General features: G+C 39.3%; 3 long non-coding RNA genes across 3 annotated transcripts; 1 reads left to right on the top strand and 2 right to left on the bottom strand.

Annotated features, from left to right (window-relative positions):
• Positions 1-8,423: 8,423 nt before the first annotated feature.
• Positions 8,424-9,211, bottom strand: LOC111924750 (uncharacterized). The gene is made up of 2 exons (XR_002861838.2): positions 9,127-9,211; positions 8,424-8,470 (listed from the first exon to the last, which is right to left on the bottom strand). It is a non-coding gene; the product is annotated as an uncharacterized LOC111924750 (long non-coding RNA).
• Positions 9,212-11,938: 2,727 nt separating this feature from the next.
• Positions 11,939-20,957, bottom strand: LOC147655425 (uncharacterized). Its single transcript, XR_015286169.1, has 2 exons — positions 20,893-20,957; positions 11,939-13,883 (listed from the first exon to the last, which is right to left on the bottom strand). It is a non-coding gene; the product is annotated as an uncharacterized LOC147655425 (long non-coding RNA).
• Positions 12,612-22,710, top strand: LOC147655424 (uncharacterized). The gene is made up of 3 exons (XR_015286177.1): positions 12,612-12,682; positions 20,708-20,866; positions 22,453-22,710. It is a non-coding gene; the product is annotated as an uncharacterized LOC147655424 (long non-coding RNA).
• The last annotated feature ends 1,214 nt before the right edge of the window (positions 22,711-23,924 follow it).

Raw genomic sequence — 23,924 nt, 5'->3', positions numbered from 1 at the left:
ACCTCCCACAATTACCAACTCCAAGCATTCAAGTCATAAGACCAGCTAAAAATTAATAAATTGTATTTATGTCTAAATATGTATTTGACTTTATCAAGGAAAAGAGCTGAACCTTCAAATGAAAGAAGCTGCTTAACTGCTGTTGACCTTTTTTGCAGATGTTGCTGTTGGAAAGCACTTCCACCAATCCAGCTCAGCCAGCTAAGCTCCTGCTTAGTTTTCACCAATACAGAAATAGAAAATAACTAGAGCAGACTATTCCCTTCATGCATATGCTGCACAGCTTTTCTAACACTTGCTAAGATTCCATTTGGTTTGTGTTTCCACTGAAAAACAGCAGGAATTATTTACCTTTCTGCCCTTCCTTTCTATCAACTTTCTGGTTTTTAAAAGCTATGAAAGAATGTCCTCAACAAGTGTGATTTTCACAATATTTTCTCCAAAAGTACATACAGCTCCACTTCTTTGATGCTAACAGCCAGCCATAAAATTCAGTTAATTTTAGGGATTTTCTTCAAAAACCTTTCAAAATTGCAGAGCCAACACTGGCCCTGATTTCTTTATTTGTCCAATTTCTTCTAACCTAAAGATGCAAGGTTTATTTAGTACTTAAGAAAAGTGAATGTTCACTGTCTTGGAAGAGTCTGATTTAGTAGCTTGTTTCAGCATGAACCACAGTAATATAATGCTTTTATTCACTGATGAATTTGAGCAGTACAGTGTTAATCACTCTCACTACCGTATGCCACTTGAATAATCAACAAACCCCAATGATACATGTTCCCAGATCCTGTAGAGTGCCGTTTGTCACTGACACAGAGCCTGTTTATTCTTGACATGTCTTATTTGTGCAGAATAAGCAGAGAATTTACTGCATAAATAATGTTAGGTGGGTATCATTTAAACCAAAATAGAAGACATTTGAACCTCCTCAGAACCAGATATGTCTGAAAGGGGTAGAAAAGGTGGGAAAGTGGAACTTCATCAGTGATAATAAAAACACATTTAATTGATTTATAACTTCCAGGAATGAGCTGATGAACTCTTTGGGGCGGCTCCTACAACTCGTGTAGGTCATCAGATATCCCTGTGTTGACAGTCTCAATCATAGTTCAGAGGAAAGTCTCTCACACAACCAGTCTCAACTTTCACACTTTGTTGCGGTTTTTTGTTGTTTTTTTTTTTTTTTTGTAATGTCATTTGAATATCTTTGCCCATATATGTAAAAATGGTTTTATCCTTTGCACTCCTACTGGAGTTAGTTTCCAGTCTCCAAACTGGTAGAAGCAGGGGAAATCTAGCTCCAGGTTTCTGCCTCCTAGTGATTTAAAATTGCATTTCAAGAAGAAATGACGCAAGATGTAATAGTAGCTAAATATTGAAAAGCAGCAAGAGAGGTTTATGAAGCTTAGGCAAAGTGGAAAAATTCAGGTTAATTTAGCCAGTTTTATATGTGAGTGTGAAATTATCCTGTCTGGCAACTAAGGTGACCCATCAGACAGAGAATAGCAAAAGATGGACATATATTGAAACAACATGTTTTTATCACTTAAACCTTTCTAAGCATCTGATTCAGGCATTGCCTTTAATGACCATAAATCAGTTATTTAGTAATCCCTCAGCACACTTAACTCTCTTATTTCTTTAAGTCAAATATTTTCTGAGGTAAAAGCTGGTCCAAAATCTCAAACTTTCTATGCCTGAATCATGCTGTAAGCCTAACAAGGTTACTTGCATTTAATGAAAATGCAGAACTATGGAAACATGACCAGCCTTTGAAGGGGCAGCACTGAACTCCATAATTTTACTGAAAAGTCCTTCAAATGGTCTTGAAGAAGTCTCTCTACAAGCTCTGCAGCCCAACCTGGGACAAAGTAGTTCATCCTGCCACAGATAAACAACTTTATTTAGAAATTTGAGGGCTATTAAACAAGGTGAATTTCCCTAGTGGATCAGCACAAATTTATTAATCCAGGTGTTACTCTAATTGTGATTCATTGGGGATAGAAACTCTGTTCAATGGTCCTCAAACTTCCTCTTCCATTTAGTGCTGTGCTAGAAACGCAGCACTGGGAGCTGCAAGCTGCCTAAAAAATCCTTCATAGTTTTTTATATTTTGCCATTATTTGTACTTAATTGTCTTAGCAATTCTATAACAATGGTTTGTTGCAGCAATTGTGGTTTTAGTTATTAAAAGGTTTTTCACAGTTGGGTTTGCTGCTCTGATATCTTTTACCTTCAGAGTTATATTTATCATTTTTCAGTATAATATATGTTTTGTTATGTTTGTTTTTATAAGCAGTACTTAAAAAGAGGAAAATCAACAGCTCATCACAAAACAGGACTGGGACAGACCTCAGTCAGAGAACAGACCTCAATCAGAGCAGACTTTACTATCACAGACAAACATGCAACATTAATCCCACTGCATTTGAAAACTACTTTTCTTATTCCTTCATTTGCAATGGAAGACTGTTTTAAAAACCCATCCCTACTCTAAGCATCTTGTCTGAGTTCCCAACTAGGACTCTCTTACCACGCTCTTGACTTGCTATAATCTGTATCTTCACCCTTTTAACAGTCCCCGCACTTCTCTGCGGTAACAAAGATGGACAAAGTGGTCACTTTCAAAAGCATCCTAAAATTCCACTTCACAGCTATGAACCTGCAAAACAAAGCCCACAGACTGTGGGACCAGGTATCACAGAACATGATTACTCAGTGTGATATTACTTCATATCTGTGCAGTGACAAAGTGATTAAAAATGTCTTTTTTTCACATATGTGGAAAATATTCAAGGCAATGGTGTTCAAGGGAGAAGTAGATAGATCTGCTTTGCATGTACATACAGATTTTTAAACTAAATTAAAAATAGAGGGGAACACCATGTATATGACAATTCTGCCCCATTGGCATCCCCTGTACAATGCTGCACATAGCTACAGCACCATGGAAACATGAAGCTTGGAAAAGTCCAGCTGGACACAAGCATATCCACAATAGGCTGCAGAAATCAGGCTACTGAATAAACAGATACATTCATGATAGTGGCCTTTCTATTGCTCACCATCCATTTACTCCCTAAGCACTGAGTATCTATGGGTTTAATTTCATTTCCTGAAATCATTAAACAGGGAAATATCTACATCTGGAATGTGTGTGAGGTAAAGAGAGACACAGATTTAGCACCAATACGTTAAAGATAAGGAACCATCACTTCTTTTAACACCACCTCTCACTCTACTTGAATCTGTCCATCTCAGCTGCAACTTGCTGCTATTGAGAATACACTTCCAGATGTAGATGTTTGGAGTCCCCAGTACAATTTTCCCTGGCTCAAATGGGAAGTTTATTTCAGTATTATACTTGTCACTCTCAATGATTCATCTACATTGCTTAAATTAGCAGTATAGGAAATTTATTAAGAGTACAGACATACCTACCTAGGTTCAGCTCTACAAACAAGGCAAGGAAAAGTAGTGCTCTCTGGTGAAATAACCACATGACACTATAAGGTAAAATCTCACATATCAATGCACTTAACTCACTGTGTAATAAGGGACTCCAGCTCTCTGTACTTGCAGGTTAACGCTTTCAGGTACCAGTTTCCTTCATGTTTGCTTTAAAGTTGCTAATACATCATGAATACACAATAGAATGAACTCTAATTTAATTCCTGGAAATTTTCCAAATATATCCCTCCTCACCTTTTCAGCTTACTAGAAAAAAAAAATGGTTGGTATGAATTAACAGATTGAAACTGGCAGACTTAAATTTTATCACAAATTATATTTGATGGAGTTCATTTTGGTAGCACCAAGAAAAGGAAACATGCAATTATTTCTTCTCTAACAACAGCCATAATCACAAATCATTAAGATTCTCTTGAATCCAATGGAGCGTGACATGTTTTCAGAGGTCAAAGATGAATCTGTTATAATTTGGTGTGGTGGCTTTAGAACAACTGGAAGTGACCAAAACATCCAGACTAAGATGAGAAACACAAAACATTCATGAAAATTGCCCACAGCCTCCCATAAACAAACACAAAAGTAGAGCTAGACAGCAACTGCTAGGTGCAAACTATGTCCAGCTGTGTTTGGTCTTCCACACCAGCCCTGTGTGGATAAAAAAAAGTAAGGGGGAAACTGGAAAAAAATTGTGGAGAAAGTTGCAAGGTGTGACAAGAGGTTTTGCCAACTTTACCCTGGGATGCATCAAAAGCAGCATGGCCAGCAGGTCAAGGGAGGTGATTCTTCTCCTCTACCCTGCTCTTGTGACACCTCACCTGGAGTACTTGTGTCCAGCTCTGGGGTCCCCAGAACAGGAAAGACATGGATATGTTCAAGTGGGTCCAGAGGAGGCCAGAAATGATCACAGGGTTGGAATATCTCTCCTATTAAGGCAGGTTGAGAAAGTTGGGGTTGTTCAGCCTGGAAAAGAAAAGGGTCTGGGGGGACCTTAGGGCACCTTCCAGTACTGAAAGGGGGCTAAAAGAAAGCTGGAGAGGGACTTCTGACAAGGGCATGAAGGGATAGGACAAGCGCTAATGGTCTTAAACAGAAAGAGGGCAGGTCTAGATTAGACACTAGGATGAAATTCTTTACTGTGAGGGTGGAGAGGCACTGGAACAGGTTGCCCAGAGAATCTGTGGATGCTCCTTTACTGGGAGCATCCAAGTCCAGGCTGGATGGGGATTTGAGTAACCTGGTCTAGGGGAAGGTGTCCTTGCCCATGGCAGGAGAGTTGGAACTAGGATGATCTTTAATGTTTCTTTCAACCCAAACTTTGCTGTGATTTTGTGAAACCACTTGCCTAAAGCACATTTGTGATGATGGCTGCAGTCTCCACTCAGTCAGCCATGTATCCCAGCAGAGCAGTGGCCCCAGACTCCAGCTGATAACCACTTCTTCTACTTCATCTCTCATAGTTATCCAAAAGCCAGGACAGGCCAGAGGGCTTTCTTACCTCATTGAAGAGTTTGGGGATTTAGAAGGATTTGTGAAACATGAAACACTGTTGAGTTCAGCCCACCAGACTCCACCAGATCAGAACAATAAATAATTTATTCTTTTTTAAGCTCCTTCTGATTTGATACATGGTTCCCCAAAGTCTAGGAAGAGGAAGATGTTTTCAGAGTAGCTTATAAATTCATATATAAAATTAGAAAGCCAGAGAGCCTCCATAGAGGAAGAGATAAATAGAGAATGGTTGTGAAAACTGAAAGTAAAATGAGACATAACATTTATTTATAATGCATTGTTGGCTTTTTATTTCATTTTCTTTCATGCAAAACCCAAAAATCACTATTGCAGATTTTTTTTTTAATTGGCAATTTTTGCTGTTTGTATTTCTTTGTACTTGATAAAGAAATAAATAGTCTTTTTATTTGAACCACATTTTAGTTACGTCTTTTTATGACATTCCAAAAGAGGTTTTCTAAGCCTTAGACGGCCCATGGAGAGTCAGACATGTGCTTGTAGCATACTGCAAGGAAGTCCAAATGAAATTTCTTTAATACCATATTAGCTAGTAAAGAAATTTTCATTCAACTGCTTCCACTTTCCATCATGAAAAATCTCCCAAAAAATCTGAGGTAAAAAAGCCTTACCCACTTATATCATTCTCTTATAGTGCAAGTAGTAGAAATTAGGGGGAAATTCCCACTTTTCCTTGCCATATTTCCTGTAATCTTCCAGATAATATGTGAGTCATGACATTCATTTTGCTCACTAGCCAGAAGATACAGCTGAACTTTAATCAAACATTGATGATTAAAATTTTAGATATGTGTTACTTTTATCAGTCAAGTATTTCGTTCCTTTAGAAAGTTACATTAATTTACTAACACTTCAGAATCCTACTAAGGATTCATGCAAGACCAAGGATGGAAGGGAAAACCTGCTTTGCCTTCAGCTTAAAGGAAAAAAGTAAAACAGAAGTGGAAGAAATTGATCCTGTTTTGAACATTTTTCATGACAGCAAAGATGAAAATTTTGATGCCACTGTAAGTGCTATATTAATGATTCACCATAACACACAAATTTTTTGTTAAGCTACTTTAAACTAAAAACTTTTCATTTCCTAATCAAACTTACTATCACTGCAAAACATTTACAGCTATTTACATCAATAGCTCTATTCAAATCTCAGCTAAATGCAGTTTAACATCCTAAAATTTGAGAGCTTCATTAAATATAAATTTAATGTGGGGAGGTTTCCAGATTAATTTCAGATTAATTTGCATACAGGTATTTGTGTAGCTCGAGCAGTATCTTTCCTTTCTGTCATTTCCATCATCTGATGGACGGTGGAAGGAAGAAAATGTATAGAGAAGATGTACAGTGATAAAGTAAGTTGAGGAAGATTTAATTACAGACTGTTATTACATATTCTGCCCTGGAAAGCACGCAAAAGGTAAGAGAGCAACATAAATTTGCTAACGACTAGAGTGATAGAAGATACTGGAACATCTTAGATAAATAAAGTGGGCAGTTTGAAATAGCAGAGCAAGGTGCATGACTATTAATACTACTGCATTCTCTGTTGAAGTTTAAAAATGATTTGACAACATAGGATGCTTTATGCACATCAGATGAATTGAATCTTTCCACTAGCAGAGTTAAAAATACATAAGAAATTTCAGAAAGTGGGTTTATGGGTGTCTGAGGGAAATCACCACAGATGGGTATGGGAATTCTGAACTGTTTTGAAAATTGCTAACACTTGCAAAATACTAGCTGAAAAAAAACAGAAAAATATTCTTGCAGCTCCCAGCATAATCGTTTATTTATTAGGGACATGGCATTTCTGTTTGTTTCTGTTTTTCATATGTTTCCAATAGAGTATGTCTACAGGGAGGAGTTAGAATGAAGTAAATTGAATATATAATACAGTACAATTCAGATCCAGAACATTACTAATTATTTGTTTGGGGGGCCAGTAAATCTGATCTCCATACCATGGTTTGCATGTTCCCATTGGCAGCAATAAAACCCAAACTCACCTGTGGGGAAGTTGCTTGTGCACCACTTGCCCCCTTGCATGCTCATGCAATGCATCCTGTTAGACTTCTGCCAGGGACTTCATAGCTGGTCTTCTAGAGCTCACTGAGCACTTCACATCCCCACAGCAGGTACATGGACTTGTTCTTGACTTGTGTTGTAAAAGAGATCATAATTGCTTAAGACTAATAAAATTAGTGCTTTGCCCATTGGAGATGTGAAGGATGAGCACCACTTGAGCCTCCCGTACAGAATCTGGGTGTGATGGTGATCCTCCATGCTTGGATGTTACCACTCCTTTCTTCTCTGGCATCTTCAAGATAGGGGCATAAAGTAGAGCAACACTTGCAGCCCAGAGAGCCACAACATCACACACAAGGATATTGCAGATGTAATACCAAGGGCGTGGGAGGGAGCTCTCTCAAGAGGAGACAATCTGGTTTGCCCCATAAAAGAAAAGCCAGCCACGTGCCACAGGAACAATGGCTCAAATCACCGACTGCCAAGAAAAACACTGTTTTGTTTGGGGGTTACAAGAGAAGAACATCATTAAATAGCTAAAAAAAAAATCATTAAATAGCTGGTGCAGGGTGGTAGCTACAGCAAAACAATCTGCTAAAAAAGGAATTCAAGATAAATCATTCTTACCATTGTAGCCTATGAGCTATCTCTCATCATAGCTCACAAAATAAAACATTGTCAATCTGAGTAGCGATAAAACAAACAATGAAATCATACCACAATATTGACAAAATGTAAGAGAATCAACAAACTATTAGAATGGGCCTGTTGACTCAAGCAAATGGAATGCAGTAGAACAGCTGTTCACTTTATCCTGCCCATAAAGGAAAACCTTGGTGACTCATTGAGGGCTTTATAAATTACTGGCTTCTTTTTTCCCCTTCCCTGATATAAATAGGATTCTTCAGTCCTGTCCCCTGAGTCCAGTCTGCACCTATCTCACCTTGGCTTGCCACAGCAAGTGCTGTTAAATACTCCCTACCTTCCACAAGGAATTCAGATAAGAAAATCACTAATCTATTTTCAAGATTGTTAACAGTGAGTTAAGTGATTTAGCTTCCACCAACAGGCAAAAAAAGAGCCTAAGAGCTTTTGGGAGCCTTTTCAGCTTCCACATCAAAATGTAAAGAGGTCCAGTGGGAACAGAAACGAGGTTTCGTTGACTGATGCCAGAAAATATTCTTATTTGTGTTTTCAGGAAGATGGTATGGTAATGAGCATGACTTAGGGGAAACTACAGCCCACAGAGTCAATTCTAGATCACTGCAATGATCTCAATCATAATTTTTCCTCATTCAGGAACTTGAAATAATTCAGACATTGTAGACCAAAACAGATGCTCAGAGGTACTCCATAGGGACTATGGACTTTCTAGATTTTTTTCTTTTAGAATTGAGTCACAGTATGGTGCAAAGACATTTATTTCCTCAACGACTTGCACTTTCTAGAACACAAAAGAAAAAAAAAAAACACGTTGTTTTTATCATTGTTCTCACTGCTAAAGTGATGTTTAATATGCTATGTATGAAAGCACTCAATCTCTAAGATATTGCATGGCAAAATAGAATATATCTAAATTGTTCCATCTTTACAATTACAAAAAACTAGTCAAGGTTGGAAAATTGAACTAGAGGAATTCATTTATGTAAGCATGACTGCATTCATTTTTGATGGCTGATACAGAGAGCACAATGAAAATCAAGCCCAGAAAAAGGCAAGGACCCAGCCTTACCATTTGAGGACACTGGTTTGAGATTTAGCCCAGCAGCTTGCATGGGAAACTGTGAAGCTGAACCTAACATTTTAAAAATTAAGGGTTTGGGTAGAAACTAAGAGACAAAAAATCACTTCATAGAGCATTGTAGCTCATAAAGTAACTGAAAAAGAATAAAATTCTGCCAGTGTAGGATTGAAAAAAAAAATCCTGAAAACTCAAACCAAACACCCCAAACAATTAAAAATTAAAAGCAAAATACTTTTTGTGAATATTTTTGTAGTGTCTCTAACATTTATAGATGTTCTTGTTCAGCATGTGCAAACAATGCACTGATGTGTGTTAGCTCATGCCCTACGCTGCTGTAAGGCTCAGGTGAGGCTTACAGGTAGCAGGAGCAGCCAGCTGAGTTCTGAAAGATTTGTGCCATCTTCAGAGCTTCGCCCTTCCAGCCATAGCCAGGATCTGTTGCTGCCATGAACAGGTCAGACTCGCCAGTCCAAGCTCCTTTTTCCCTGGCAAACAGAGGCCGTTTCCAGCAGGTAATTTCCAGGAGTTGTGGAAGGCAGGCAGGCCTCCACCAGCACCTAGGCTGGGTGGCCGAGCGGCGCGTTGCCAGCGGCCAGCCGGGACCATCCGTCTGGCAGTTGCTAAGAGACAGCACATGCCAACGTGGGTTGAACGGGAGCCAGCTGAAACGACAGGGCTGCAGGATGGAACGGCTCACACCCGGAATACCAACTCCTGGCATCCTTTTTCTGAGCTCCCCACTGGCCCCTGAGCGTGGTGGGAGCTGGTTTTGATTGGGGAGGCCTTTCTGTGAGCAGCGGCAACTTTGCCAATTCTCCCCAGTCCTGCTTCATAGCATTTATTGATAATAGCAATGCGTTAATTATAGGAGACTCGTTCACGGACTGTGAATCCAGCAGGAAGGAACACATTGCGGTACAAAATGTTCCTCTCGCACCATCATGCACCCACCCACCCACCTATTTTCCTTCCATTTGAATTACTCTCCACTTCTCTCTCAGCATTGCCACTTCTCCTTTGTGTTTGCCAAGGAGCCAGGGCTAGTCGGATGGCAGAGCAAGGCCTCCAGACGAAAACATCACATTCAGCTCCCCAAGAGCTCTCCAAGAGACTGCTGGGAAACAGTCAGGCAGCTCAGAGAGACTTCACAAAAAATCGAGTTCTTCAGACTTCAGTCTCAAGGCCAGTCCTCAAAGATAAACCAGAGACAGTTTGTTTCAAAAATTTCGGGCATGCCAACAAGAAGTCCACTTGTCCATGCATGTGCTCAGCAGGCACATTGATATTAGCCATGAGTACTTGCAGAATAAGCATCAATATCATTCTCTTACAAAGATCTTTCCAGCTGCTGCTGATTTTAGCCAAGAGACTTTCTGAGTTTTTAAGCTCATTCACAAAGCTGTGCTAGTACCTACTGCAAAATACCTTTTTGGAAGGCAAATTGCAAAGTGGGAAAGGAGATAAGTGAAAAAAGTATTTTTAAATTTCTGTATCCTATTCAGTACATAGTTTACTGATGACCAAAATAACATCTTTGGGATATTTCCCTACATTAAATTTTGTACAACTGCTATTTTTCCCTAGATGCTATGTGCCCTACTGCAGCAAAAACTTAAAATACGCAAAACTTAAATTACAGAGTCTTAAAACAGATATAATAGACCTTTCATTAACAAACTTCTGTTAATATATCTGTATAATCACACATCATTCACATGAGACTATCCAAAAATAGGAGCTAATCTCTCATTCACATACTCAATCTTTTAGATTGTTTAAAAGCCTACAAGACAAAAGTTTAAAGAGCTTTAATAGGCACTTCTGCCAGTGTAATAAAATACCTTTTCCAGGTTGCACATCATCTTATAAAATCAAATTTCAAAAATACAGACTAAATGTCCAGGCCTGCAATTCTTTATCAGAACAGACCCACTGAGATAAAATAAATGTTGCTGTGGCAATGAGACAATGGAACGGACTGTTCAAATCTTATGAAGGTGATTGCTGTAAAAACACATCATTTTCCAGCAAGACACAATCTTTCATTCACCCTTGGTTTGGCAACTTCCCCCAGTGGGGAGAGTTATAGACAAATGACAGTACAATAAGGACACAGTGGCAGCTTTTTTACTGATTTCACTGGTTTTTGTCAGTTTTTGTTACAATGTTAAAATTACTTAAATCTAGGGTTTGTTTTTCTGTGAAGCAGACAGGCTATTGACACTGTGTGACATGGGTGACTGGGGGAGATTTTGCATGTCACAATATATTTGTGCTTTGACTGTTCTACCTATAGATAGATCTGTTTTTAAAAGCTTCAGTTTATGCTATGTTCCTGCAGGCCATTTCTTTGAGTTGATGAAGCAAATAATGGGGTTTTTTGGCTTTTTTAACACAGATTTTAAGGGGTTGTCAGAGAAAGGCTGATGAGGGGTTAAGAATTTCTCTTTGAAGTTGTACAGAATTACTAATGAGTTGATTTCTTTGATGGGTCTTTTATATTTGGCTGCAGCTGTACAAGAATCAACCACAAAGGGATCTTGATTTTGTTCATCGTTAATTCTAACTCAACAGATGAAGTCTGGCTATCATCGTCACCTTCTCAGTTTGCCTCTCTATTATGTGAAGCTCATGTACTCAATTAACAATCTGATTAGCAAGTTCTTACATTCTTCAAGTAGCTTTCTTTATTACTGCCAACATATTGAGTCCTTCAAGTAGGATTCAAACCCATAATACATTTTTGGCTGCGACATAATTTATAATCTAACATTTAATACTGAAGCACACAGGCCAGCAGGGGAACATAGAAATAAACTTAAGAAAGATATTAAGAATCACAAAGATTTAGAGAGAGTTATTTCACTTTAAGCTATAGTGAATCAATCTTTTTTTCCTCCTTTGTATAGAAGAAATGCTTAATGAGGTCCTTAGTTTTGCCACTTTTGTTTAAATTATTAAGGTCTTACAGAACCAAAGCAGAGCAAGAAAGATCTGATGTTCTGGACTCTGGTGTAAATTTAAATCCTGGTCTGGACTGGACACAGGTACTGATAAGTGCTTTACTACAAAAAGATGACACAATCTTCTTGGCCCTTCTTTTCCCATCTGAAGCCTGGAATCACTGTTTCAGGAAATCAAACCAAATGGAAACAATGAGGCAGTGGCGGATCTTGACATGGTGTAGAGCTTTATTTAAAAATTGTCTGTTCCAGAAATAAGAGTAAATATCTGAATATTGAATAGCATTTTGTCAGTATTTAAAACTCACATCAGACTTCTTCCTGGAGGAGGTACACTTGGACAGAGAGAATGTGCATGAAAATATTTGAGTTCCTTTTATAATCACATTTCGCCCCAGACAGAATCAACAGCAAATGCACAAAAGATGCTTATGATTTTTTAAACCAAGTTATCTTATTGCAAACACACAAAGGAAAAAAAAAAAAAAAAGCATGAGAGTGAAATCCATTGCATTTACAACTTAATTTACAATGACATGTTAATGTTTATGTTTTTCTATATCATATCTAGCAGGTACAAATAGAACTATTCAATCTTTTTTCTCTGATGAGCTGAAACTTTTGCATCTGCTAAATTCCACAAATATTCAGAGGCTCCTGTTAGTTTGATCACACCTGCAAAATAACACAGAATAAGTATGAAATTTCTCTCTGTTCACTTTGCAACATCACATCATGCTCCCATAGCACATGATGAGGCTCCTCTGCTACAAGTGACTACAAGTTTAAATTCACAAGATTTTAAATACAGCACAGTGAAAGCAGTCCCCTTCCTTCACCCTGTCCACAGGCCATTGAGATATGATGCTAAGCTGGCCCCTGCATGCTTCAGAGGATGCTGAATTCCTTGGAAGAACATGAAATGACAAGCTTTCCTAGAAGCATAAAGGTGAAAAGAAATCATAGTTTTTCAAGGAAACACTAGCACTTTTATTGCTGCTTCTAAAGGTTTATGTAATACTTTGCACTTGAATAGCACTCTACTCAGTGATCCCAAAATCCTTTGTCGTAGTGTATTTCACTTTGTGACAGTCCAACGAGACAGGCAAATAACACCATCTCCTTTATATAAATTGGTCAGTGAGTCTGAGAAAGTTAAGCACCTAATTCAAAGCCCATTAAGGTAAATGAAAAGACTCCCAACAGGCTTTTGGTCAGTTGTTAATGAGACATCTCAGGTCATACAAAAAATTTGTGACAGAGAGCAGAACTCAAGTGCCCTTATTCCAATTCATGTGTCTTAGGTAGACATCATCCACCTTCCAAATAAAAAAGATTTTTCAAAGGGCAGATTTGTGGCTGTCATAGCAGAGTGTCAAACCTTTAAGGTGATATTACACCTATTAAAAAAATAGCTACACAGCAGAAGGTCCCAGGTGGGCAAAGAGGGGTCTCTCAATGAACACCTATCCAAATCACAGCTCCAGGAAATTAAGGCCATATTTCAGACCAAAGTGACCCAAGTGTGTCCTGACCATTTTTATAAGTACAGGAAATCTTCACCAACTGAAGCATGGAGAAATAAGAGGAGAATAATAATCTGATGGGAGGGGGTAAAGGCAGCATAGCCAGACACTTCTCTGAGATTTCCAGTGACAGAAAAAGAGGCAATGAACACAGATCAAAATGCAGTAAATTCTGTTTAAACACATTATTTATTTTTACTGTCAGAGTAGTTGAACACTGGCTCAAGTCACCCAGAGAGGCCCTGGAGTCTCCATCCTTTGAGTTAATTAAAAAACTGGACAGAACCCTGAACAACAACAGAGTAGTTGGACGAAATGACCTCCAGAACTAGCATTATGATCAAAAAATTCTACAGTACCTAAAGCAGAAGAAACCACCCCAGGCTACTCAAAGTCTAGGTGTGGTGTACAGTAGCAGAAATCCTTGCAACCCATCTACAACCACTGTAAGTAGTTTTAAAGAAGAGCTTTCTCCTCTGCTGACCACTGAGGTCTCCATGCAGGTTGCACTGGAGCTCCAGGTCCCACGCCCGTGGCCATGAGGCTGCAGTGACTGCTGGGGAGCATCCAGGGGTGCTGCAGTGCTGTAACTGAGAGGCACTGTAGCTGAGAGATCCACCACACCTGCAGTGACAAATGTATTGCTCAGGTCCAGCTACAGTGAAATAACTCTCTACTCAGCCATTTTTCATAACATTCAAAATGGAAAATACTTTTTCAAATAACCATTCAAGAGACAGGTAAAGAAATGGTGGGGGATTAGGAGCAGGAAATACCTTATAGTCTGCCTACACTTTACCTGGAAAGGTTGTCTTTCCCTTTACAAATTCTGCAAAACCTGCTTTTTGATGGCTTTTATCTTCCTGTATATCTCTATTCTTAGGCTGCATACTTGAGAAAAAAAAAATCTTTCCTCCTGGCTTGTGGTCTCTTTATTGAAACTTAACTAGGTACCAGGAACCTAGACAAGTTTATTTGTGAAACTCGTCTAGTTCTTTCTCTTTGAGAGACAGAATCAGTTCATTCCTTTGGGGATACAAATGTCTTTCATGAAACTGTGGCATTTCTGTACTGATAAAGCAGTTTGTAGTCACTGCAATGATTCTTAAATCCTTTTCTTAGATGTAACCTAACCCTTTCCTTCCTGGATCAAACACATTTGTTCAGTAGAAGCAGAATCCTTTCCTGAAGTGTCTGACCTACGTTTCCTTTTACCAGCATGCAGCTCAAAAAAAGTGGTCTTTACCCAAGAACGAGCATATCCTATATGATAATGCACAGAACTCATCAATGAATTATATAGTTATAAGGAACATATTCCTTAGAAGAGAACTCTGCTGACAGTGTACCCCTGTAGATACTAGGTATATTATTAAGGAGAAATCTCTTTACTAAAAATGTAAGTGATTGATATGCTTGCATCTACTCAAAGCTAACTACAACTACTCTACAAAACCCAGCTTTCTGAAAGTCATGCCCCCACCTCCCATGTGTGTTTTAGTCACCACAATCCCCTACTGAGTGCTAAAGGTAGAGTTAAGCAACAAATTTCCCTGAAATGGCAATGAAGTGCAGCCAAAATAGAGATAATTATTTTAATTAATGGTAATGATTTTAACGGTTGAACATTTTAACTAATTAATTATGATTGATTGCTTGTTACTAATCAGGAATGTGATTCAAAGTTCTAATTGAAAACCTGAGAGCAACATGCACTAAAATATGATATACTTCTGCAGAGAGAGCAGGCATTTATTTTTTATAGGAAACACTTCAAAGTAAAATTCATTTTGACATTTAAGATGGCCAGAAAATAACTCAAATTTCCTTCACAGGAGGCTTTTTACCCTCAGACACAGGAATCTGAAAATATCATGATAACCAACTTGAAGAAAATGAGATAATCTCTCTGATCTTGTTTGAAATCTGGTTAACCCTCCTGTGTTATGTCCCATGTTGTTCCCTGTCAACATGGCATCACACTGTTGTACTTTAATACACGGGGGAGAAGCTAACTGCATAATATTTATTCAGGATATAAACTCACTGAAGTGGCTTTATAGATCTGAAGCTGCTCCAAGGATCTCAGTGAGGCATTTATTGAATTAAGTAGCCCAGCAATCTATTCTCACAGACACATCTCTCACCAACACGCTACTCCTGGCTTCCTCAAACCTGCATTGAGGACCACAAGGCAGAGTAGACCAGCATCTCTCCTACCAAAAAATCTAACATTGCATCTGTTCACGTGGTGGCACAGGCAGCACTGTGCCATGTGAGGGGATGCTGCTCCCCAGAGCCGTAGGGATGTGTGCCAGGAGCCAGGGGCTACAGCTTGCCCTTCCACCAGTGGCCAGGACTCTGGGGCAGCAGTAGGGTTTACAAGAGACCACTGTCTGACCACTGCTAACCAGAGGGCTGGGCTGCTCCCAGAGCAGCTGCTGGACCACCACAAATGACAGCAGAGACAGGTTTCTAGAGATGCCATTAGTCCAGTACACTGGCCACCATCACTGCACAAGGACAGACAGCCTCCATCTAAATTCTTAGACTGCAAGGAGAGGTAACCTAGTGCCACTGGGAACATTTGACATTGCTCATTTCATGTAAAGGCAGCCTTCCTCTAAAAGGGGCAGTCCTGCTCATACAGTTATCCTGGCCTCTTTATCTCTTCACTTCTCCCAGCTCTTCATGGCATCTAAACATCCTATGGCAGCAGGGCAAGTGATTTCAGCTGACCTGGCAGATAATTTATCTTTTGGGGGAAAGAGAGGCAAAAGCCTCTGTCAACAGCTGCCCATGGTCACTGGCTTATGTGGAACAGCCAAATGTCAGCACAGAGAGCAATTCACAAGAGGCAGCAGCCCCAGGAGCAAGCACCACAAGCTGAGAGCAGGAAACATTGCAGATGGGCAAGGTCAAAATCAGCCCCCTTTCCAGGAGAGGGGCATCAAATGCTGGGCTGAAAACTGATCCTCTCTAAAAACTACAGTCAGAAAAGTTTCCCTGCTACCACCACTTCCCTGCGATGCAAATCTCAATAAAGAAAGAAAGAAATGTTCTGGCCTGGGTAGAAGGGAGTTGTAGTGCCACCAAAATATTTATATAGAAGAACCATGAAGCTAATTCACAGTTTTGAGAGAGGATTTGTTCCCTTGTTAGTCAATTTTAAAAAAGGAAGTTCCCCAAAGTACTACTTGTCACCTACTATAAATAAATTACATCATTGCAGACATAATATTGCTTTCTTCTTCAAAAAAAAATAAATAATTCACAATACATGTATAGGTTAGAGACATGTAGAGCTGGATTAAGATAATGTGACATTTTTAAACACAGGCTTGATACTGCTGGTACCAATGAGATGGCCTGAGGTAGGTAGTTCCTGGTTTGAGCTGCTGGTGGTTGTAGCAAGGCAGGATCCAGTCTCACACCAAGTGGGCAATGCCATGGGAAGTGTGAGGACTCTGGACACCTCCATCCTGTAGCCTAGCCCCCAGCTTTGGGTCTTTGATGCCTTTTTGTCTGGTTCAGGGGTCTGAGGATGCCTACCTCCAAGTTCAGGCAAACCACTGCAGTGATTTACCCTGGGAGCATGATTTTAAAACTGTTCTGACAACCTGAATGTTGTTTAAATCTACCATAGAATTTTCATCTGTGTTGTGAGGTTCAAGCTGGAGCAATATGCCCAAAACTCTAGATGTTTTAAGTCATCAGGCACTTCAGTGCAGAGCCTGAGAATCCTTGGGCACTTAAATCTAATCCAACACACATGACCAAAATGCAGGTATCTCATCATGGTCCAGGCCTAAGAGGTCATTCCACCTGAGCTCCATTCCACCTAAACCTTCCCAAAGTCCAAACATGGTCAGATTTGTGCTTAATTATGACAGTAATTACTCTGGGCTTTAGAGGCTTGACTGCTCACAGGTGCAGGTGCCCCATGCCCATACTGCACGTACCTGGGGACACTGCACCCAAACCCAGCCAGGAGTGTCATCTCAGGAGCTGATTCCTGGGTGGACCAGACATCCTTGATTTAGCCATAACAATTTCCATTAAAAGAACACAGGCAAGAACAAACCCATTCACCTCAATTTCCCATCATATTTGTTATCACTACCCCAAATTCAGTCCTTGAAGTTGAGAGACTGAATTCCACCCCAGACACTACACATTTACCTGCTGTGTTAAACCATTAAGTTCATCTTGGAACAAAACAAAATAAAGCAAAATATAAGGTAGACAGCATTGCTGATCTAAAGAAGAAGAGAAGGGAGTCAGTGTCAAAGATAAAACTTCCACCTACCTCTATATCACAGACAGAATTTGGCAACTTGACCATGCAAGAATCTTTAAAGATTTTAGCACATTTCTTCCTTAACTAATTGCATAGTAGAGGTATGATTTTTCTTCCACACCACCCCTATAGCATAAATTCATTGGCAGAGCTGACTAGCAGACACTATTACACAATCAAGCACTTGCAATTTTATCTTTGGGAAGAGACAAACTAGAATGGATTTTTTCCTGACATTATCCCACTCTACCTCCAAGCAGCAAGCTGAGAGAACCAGAATTCCAAGGAGTATGGCTGCCAGCTCAAAAAGAAGGGGAAAATAGCAGTACAGTGTGGAAAGGACTGTGCCATTCAGTTTACTCCTTGCATGTTGAGCAATTTAGCTGGGAGGAACAAAAAAAATTCATATTTGCTGATTGCATAAATAAGCCCCAAAGCTGCAGTCCTGTGCATTCTGCTCCTTTGAAGGACTGCCGTATCATATTAGCAGTCATGAGAGGAAACCATGCCTAGAAACTTCTCTGAAAGCTGCAGCACTTCAAGAAGGATCAGGAAGAAATGTCACCAGGCAACAGTCCCTCTTGCCCCTTTAGCATAATGGCTCAGGAGAGGGAGATTACAACAGGTTTTCATCATGAATATTGTGTGTTTGAGCAAGGAGCAATTTCCTGACAGCTTTGATTCCAAATTTCAACATTATGTCACTTGCTGAAGTATCAGACACATCATTAACCAGCTCTAGCAGGTTTTGTTATGATATGATGAGTCAATATCTGCCTAGAAAATTTAACCCATTTTTCTCTCTCACACACACGTTTTGAACAAGCTCCTGGAAATGCCTTTCTGAACAGCATTTCATCTGAGTCATAAAATACCCTTTGATGCCTCATTATTTACAGAGCATTTGCACATGCTTGTGCCTTATTCTCAATCATTTCCATGAAACAGCTCTACACAGGATTCAAGGTACTTTCTAGATTTAGCTTTAGTTGTATTCTTTATTTTAGGCAACTAAACATTATGCTCCTACCCCTAATTTCAGAAAAAGGGAGTGATAAAAAAAAAAGCTGTGATATCTCACATTTCAGGCCCTCTGAAAGGGCAACTGCTGGCATGTACAGCCAGGCCAGACCCCTCTTGCTATACTCCTGTTCCACCTTTTCTTTCTCGTTGCAGTTTATGTGCACTATCCCAAATTAAAGGAGCTGATGCGCTGGATGATTCCCTTAATCTTGCAATTGGTATATATCATTATGTACAGTGCTTTGCAAGACTAGAAACTAGGATAGGTGGGTTTTGAAACTCATATATTTTAAGTATGAAAAGGGCTAGCTGAAGACAATGACTACTCATGCCAGAAAAAGATATATCAAGGTAGCATTAAATCTCCCTAAACTATATACTTTAAATTCAGTTTCAGCCAGGCTTTATTACAAACCTCTGCTGATCTAGAAGCAGGGAGGCCATCTAAAACCAGGGGTGCTAAATTATATTTTCCTCACTACTGTGTTCATTTAGTGCATCTTTTCTGTTTCTTTAAAGCTACTACACAAAACATTTTCATCAAAATATGTCTGTTTAAATGCTCTGGAATGTGCTTAAAGCAATACACTTGGGTTTGTGAAGCTGTCAGCCCAATTTTATTTTCAGCAGGTTAGGATTATTTAGAGAACTGCTTTCCTCCTTCAGAGAGGATTTGGGGAAGGAAAGCCTGGGAGGATCTTCTCCTGGGAATCTCACACACCATCTTGTAGACCACCATAGCCTGAGTATGTGTTGAGATAACTTTGTAGGCTATGCTCAGAGTCACAGTCAGATCTAGGGCATTAGTCTTGAGCTCTAATGCTAAACACGTATGTTCTTATACAAAAGTATTTTTAAATTAAACTGCCCAAAATCTGAATTGGTTATGAATTTCATTTCAGGTTCTCCCTGCTCTTTCTTGTGTTGTTTATGAACAACATGGTTATTCACAAAATACACCCAAAAATATTTCTTAGCTAGTAGACTGAAATGTCAGTGCAAAAAAGCAGGACTTGGACAAATATTTTTCCAAGGTTTTCACACATTTTCTGGCTCCAAATAAAGCTGTTTTTCATCAGCACTTTATCTGCTGTATTTATGAATTTGTTTGATCTTTCTTCAAAATACAAATCAGAAAATAGAGCCAGAGGTAGTAAAAACACTAAACTAGCTGCAAGTTGAAATATCAGCTTTACCAATATTAGCTGCTCTCCTAAGAGTTGTCCCAAGCATGTCACCCCTTAAACAAATCGTGCGTAGGAAGGTAGAGGTACAATGAATGCTCTAGTTCAAAATTTATTCGTGTTAGGATACACCTACATCTGCTATGTCTGTTAATTTTTAATTAATATCTCTAAAAATAGTTACCTAAATTAGCTTTATTTCCAAAGAGAAATATAATTACATAGACTTTTTTTTATAAGTCAGCATTCAATATGTCAAGATGCCACAGAAGAATGAAAAATAGATTAAGATTCAACCTGGTGCCCTTTCTCTCTTAGAAACTGGGCTTGAAAGCCTTGAAATGGGCTTGTTCAACACAGCAGCAGCCTAGAGCTCATGCTTCTATTGAAAACTGCCTTGGAAATGAGAGTCATACTGCAAAACTTTTGGAGAAATGTGGAATAGAGAAAGAAAAAAGCTCTGCTTTGAGCAGCAGAGAGATACAAAGTCCTCAGACAGGAGCATTATTATCTCACCAAATGACTGGCAACTGAAACAGAAAACAACAACAGCTTGCTGGTACCCCCAGTAAAAACACTGATAATTCAGCATATTTAAGCTGCCTTTCAGCCTTACTGGTGACTTATTGGTGGGGAAACTGAGGCACAAGGCAGTTTTTGTAATCAACAGTCAGGCCAGGAAAAAAAAAAACCTTTCCCAGGATGCTGGCCTGACTCCTTCCAACATAACACTGAATATTTCCATCCCCCTTGAAGTTCCCTGCCCCCACAGGACCAGAAATTGTTCCAGCTGGTACCCAGATTTTTACCAGCCAGCTGAAACTGGGTCCCAAAGGTGCAGTGGTAGAAGTACATGACTGTCAGAAAGACATTTCCATTTTGTTAAACCTAACTATGAACTTATTCTGATTTCTTTGGCTTTTGTTTTGTTTTCCTCACAGAATAAAACAATACTGAGAGCCTTCAAAATTTCTGCAAAATTCGGAAAATCATCTCTATTAGCCAATTCTCTGACAGCTGCATTATTAAGGATGTCACCTGCTTAGATCATCTCCTCTAAAATATTCCACAAAGAAGGAGAGAAAAGCAATAAAAAGAAGGTGAGTTGGAAGGAGAGAGAACTTACTGTGAAGAATGCAGAAGTCTCTTTGACTGTTTAATAGATAGGAATGAATGCTGCTTTTTAACTAGATCCAGCCACTGAAATATCTAATTAAAACTGATGTGCTTATTTAGTTTCCAATTCATCACAGGTGGGCCCACATTAATGTGAAAATGAAAGTAAATTACCAGCATTTGGCAATCTCACTGAATGTCATTCACATTATTAGCTCAAATCTCAGAATGCATTTTAAAATATGGTTCATAGGTAATAATGTGCCTGAGAACCAGTGAAACCCACAAGTGTGAATTCAAACTATACCGGGGGAGCTGCCGAATAATGCATGTGATGTTCTGTACATAAGTGCCTTCAGGCAGAATGTTCTGGGGGAGTTTCACCCACTTTCCTACCACTAATATCACTTGGGAATGGTTGTTTATATTGGCCCCACTCCTACCCGTCCCCCTCCAGCTAGGAGCTCATAATAACTTCAAGCCATTTAATTGTAACCAGATTTCAGGCTCACACTCACGGAGACCCTGCGTGCTTCAACCGCAGTGTATTCAGCTTCATAAATGCAAAACAAAAAGGGGAAAATAGGCTTGAAAATAATGTGTCCTCCTAAAGCATTTGATTTTTTTAATTTATTTTTTTTTTTAATATTATATTTATAAATTTTACCTGTTATATGAGCTTGAGCTGGTTGGAAAAAAGAAAACTAAAATGCATTTGAGTTTGACTGAGAAAATCTATGAGAATTTCCAAAATTTGCGAGTACACTTTTAAGCCACAGGTTTTGACAAACAGAATTCTTACCCAGGGCACAAAGGGAGACTATCCAGAAATATACATATCCCTTCAAAGCCAGTTAGTAGGATTCTACTAAACTGAAACCATTAACTGTCTTTGTTTTTGTTTGGGTCAATGTAATGAACATCTCTTAAAATTAAGTGCTTTAATCAGCTATAATATAGACAGCTATAATCAGGGACTTACCTCAGGTGCTCAAAGTCCATGAAATACAGTGATGCCAAGCTTTAGATCACATTTCTTAAGTTCAGAGAACTTTATTTTTTTTAACATTTAATCACAGTGTTGTCTTGAGTATTATTGGCCACTTAGAACTCTAACACATGGTTACTATAGTGAAAAGAGAAATTTCTATTTCATGACTTCAAAATAGTTTTTCCTCTGCTGCTTTGAAAACCACCACTTTTCATTTTAGAAAATAACTATAAAAATATTTTACTGGATTTGAAAAAATGCTTTTGTAATCTTTTCCTGTTTTAATGGTCTTCCCCACTCCCGTTTATGCCACTAGAAAGAGGAACTTAAGGGAATTTATTAAAATGTGGGGGAAGATATATATACAAATTTCTTCACTAATCAATTGGTAATTGCAGCCTGTGGTTTTACTGGAAAAAAAACTGGTTTTTCCTTGGCCAGACTCCTATGTCAAGGCACTGCAGCCCTTGCAAGTACCATTTTAAACACTGTCTCCCATTATCAACCAAAACAGAACGTTCCCAAGACTTGTATTGCAAAGGCAACCAGGCTACTCTCCACTAATCTCTTTTTTTTTAGACAGAGAAAGTGATGAAAAGCATGAGATGAGCCAGAGCACACAAAAGAAGAGAAAGGAATGGGAAGAGAGAGAAAGGGCTAAGCAGAAAAATAGTGTGCCAAAGAGAAAACATCATAAACTTAGTCTAAGAAGAGAAAGAAAAAAAATATACAAACAAGGGTGTCACATCGCCTAACTAGTCTGGGAAAAAAACACTATGTGATTTTAAAAGCAAAGAAACAAAGGAAATACATAAGATCAGCAGCTTATCCAAGGGATGTGGTGGACCACCATTGTGTGTTTGACAATGTATAACTCATCTCAAGCTGATGAGTTGCCAGCCAAGCCTTTCAGAATGTGAGGTGCGAGCAGTTTCCAGCCCCACCAGGAAGTGCAGTCAGGATGCTGCCAGTCTTCCAGCAGGGTGAGGACACTAACATCCCTAGGAATGTTACTGGACAGCAGCTGGGGATCAGGCTTTCTGCCTCCACCCTGCCACAAACTCTCTTTTCAAAGACTCATTTGCAGTACATGTAAGGAAAGGAGGAGTAAGACCAAGAAACTGGTGGGAAATAATAGGAAAGAAGTGCTGTAGTTTGATGAGGATAATAACCTTTTTAACTGGTGTCCTATCATATTAGTTTCCCCATGAAATTATTTAAAACAGCAGGGAATCAAACATCCCCACATTATTAACCTCTAACTCGTGCTTATTGAAGAAAATCAGACAGATATTTTATGGGTGGCTTCCCAGATGATGCCACACAGCACGGTGAGGACCACGGGACCAGGCGCTCACGCTGATGAGGACATCCCTCTGTGTCCCAGCTCTGGTGGGCTGGTTGCCACCCCACACAAGCCCAGTGACCACCACCACTCACTGCTCCCTGACCCTCTCTGACCAGCTGCTCGGGGCACAAGGTCTCCCCATCAGCTGTGGGAAGGCAAATGCCCACAAGCAAGTGAAATCCTCAAAAGCAAAGTGTACAAATCACAACACAACGCCAGGATGAAACCAGACCTGGCTGTCGGTCCCCACTGCTCGATTAACTCAGCTCTTAACAAGGCATTTGAATATGGCTTTTTAGGTGAAAGCTAGTCTCGTGCTAAACATTTCAGGGGAAATATTTTTAAAAGCAAATGAAGTCCATTTATGAAAAAATGCAAAAGTTTCTATGCAGAAACTGGCAGAGCTGGGAAACCAAAGCATTGCATCATCTTTCTTACATCACTTGCAAATCTCCCAATGTGCGACAAAAGAAATTTAAAAAAGTAGCCACCTTCAAAAGCAGTTATCAGATAAGTCTGTGAATTTATATGATCAAAAGACAGAGCTGAATCATTTAAATTATAGGCTCTTCCTACTTATTCACAAATTGTGTTGGGAAATAATTTAGCACCTTTTTTTTTTTAATTGTAGTCCTCCCTCAGAGCAGTACATTGTTTGGCTGGGGATCCTCTGCTGGCTTTTATGTTTAAACATTCTATTTTA

Source organism: Cyanistes caeruleus, chromosome 1 (genome assembly GCF_971803275.1).
Source record: "Cyanistes caeruleus chromosome 1, bCyaCae1.hap1.1, whole genome shotgun sequence".
Classification (NCBI taxonomy): domain Eukaryota; kingdom Metazoa; phylum Chordata; class Aves; order Passeriformes; family Paridae; genus Cyanistes; species Cyanistes caeruleus.
The sequence above is the reverse complement of the archived record's forward strand: the minus strand, read 5'-3'. Positions and strand labels throughout refer to the sequence as shown.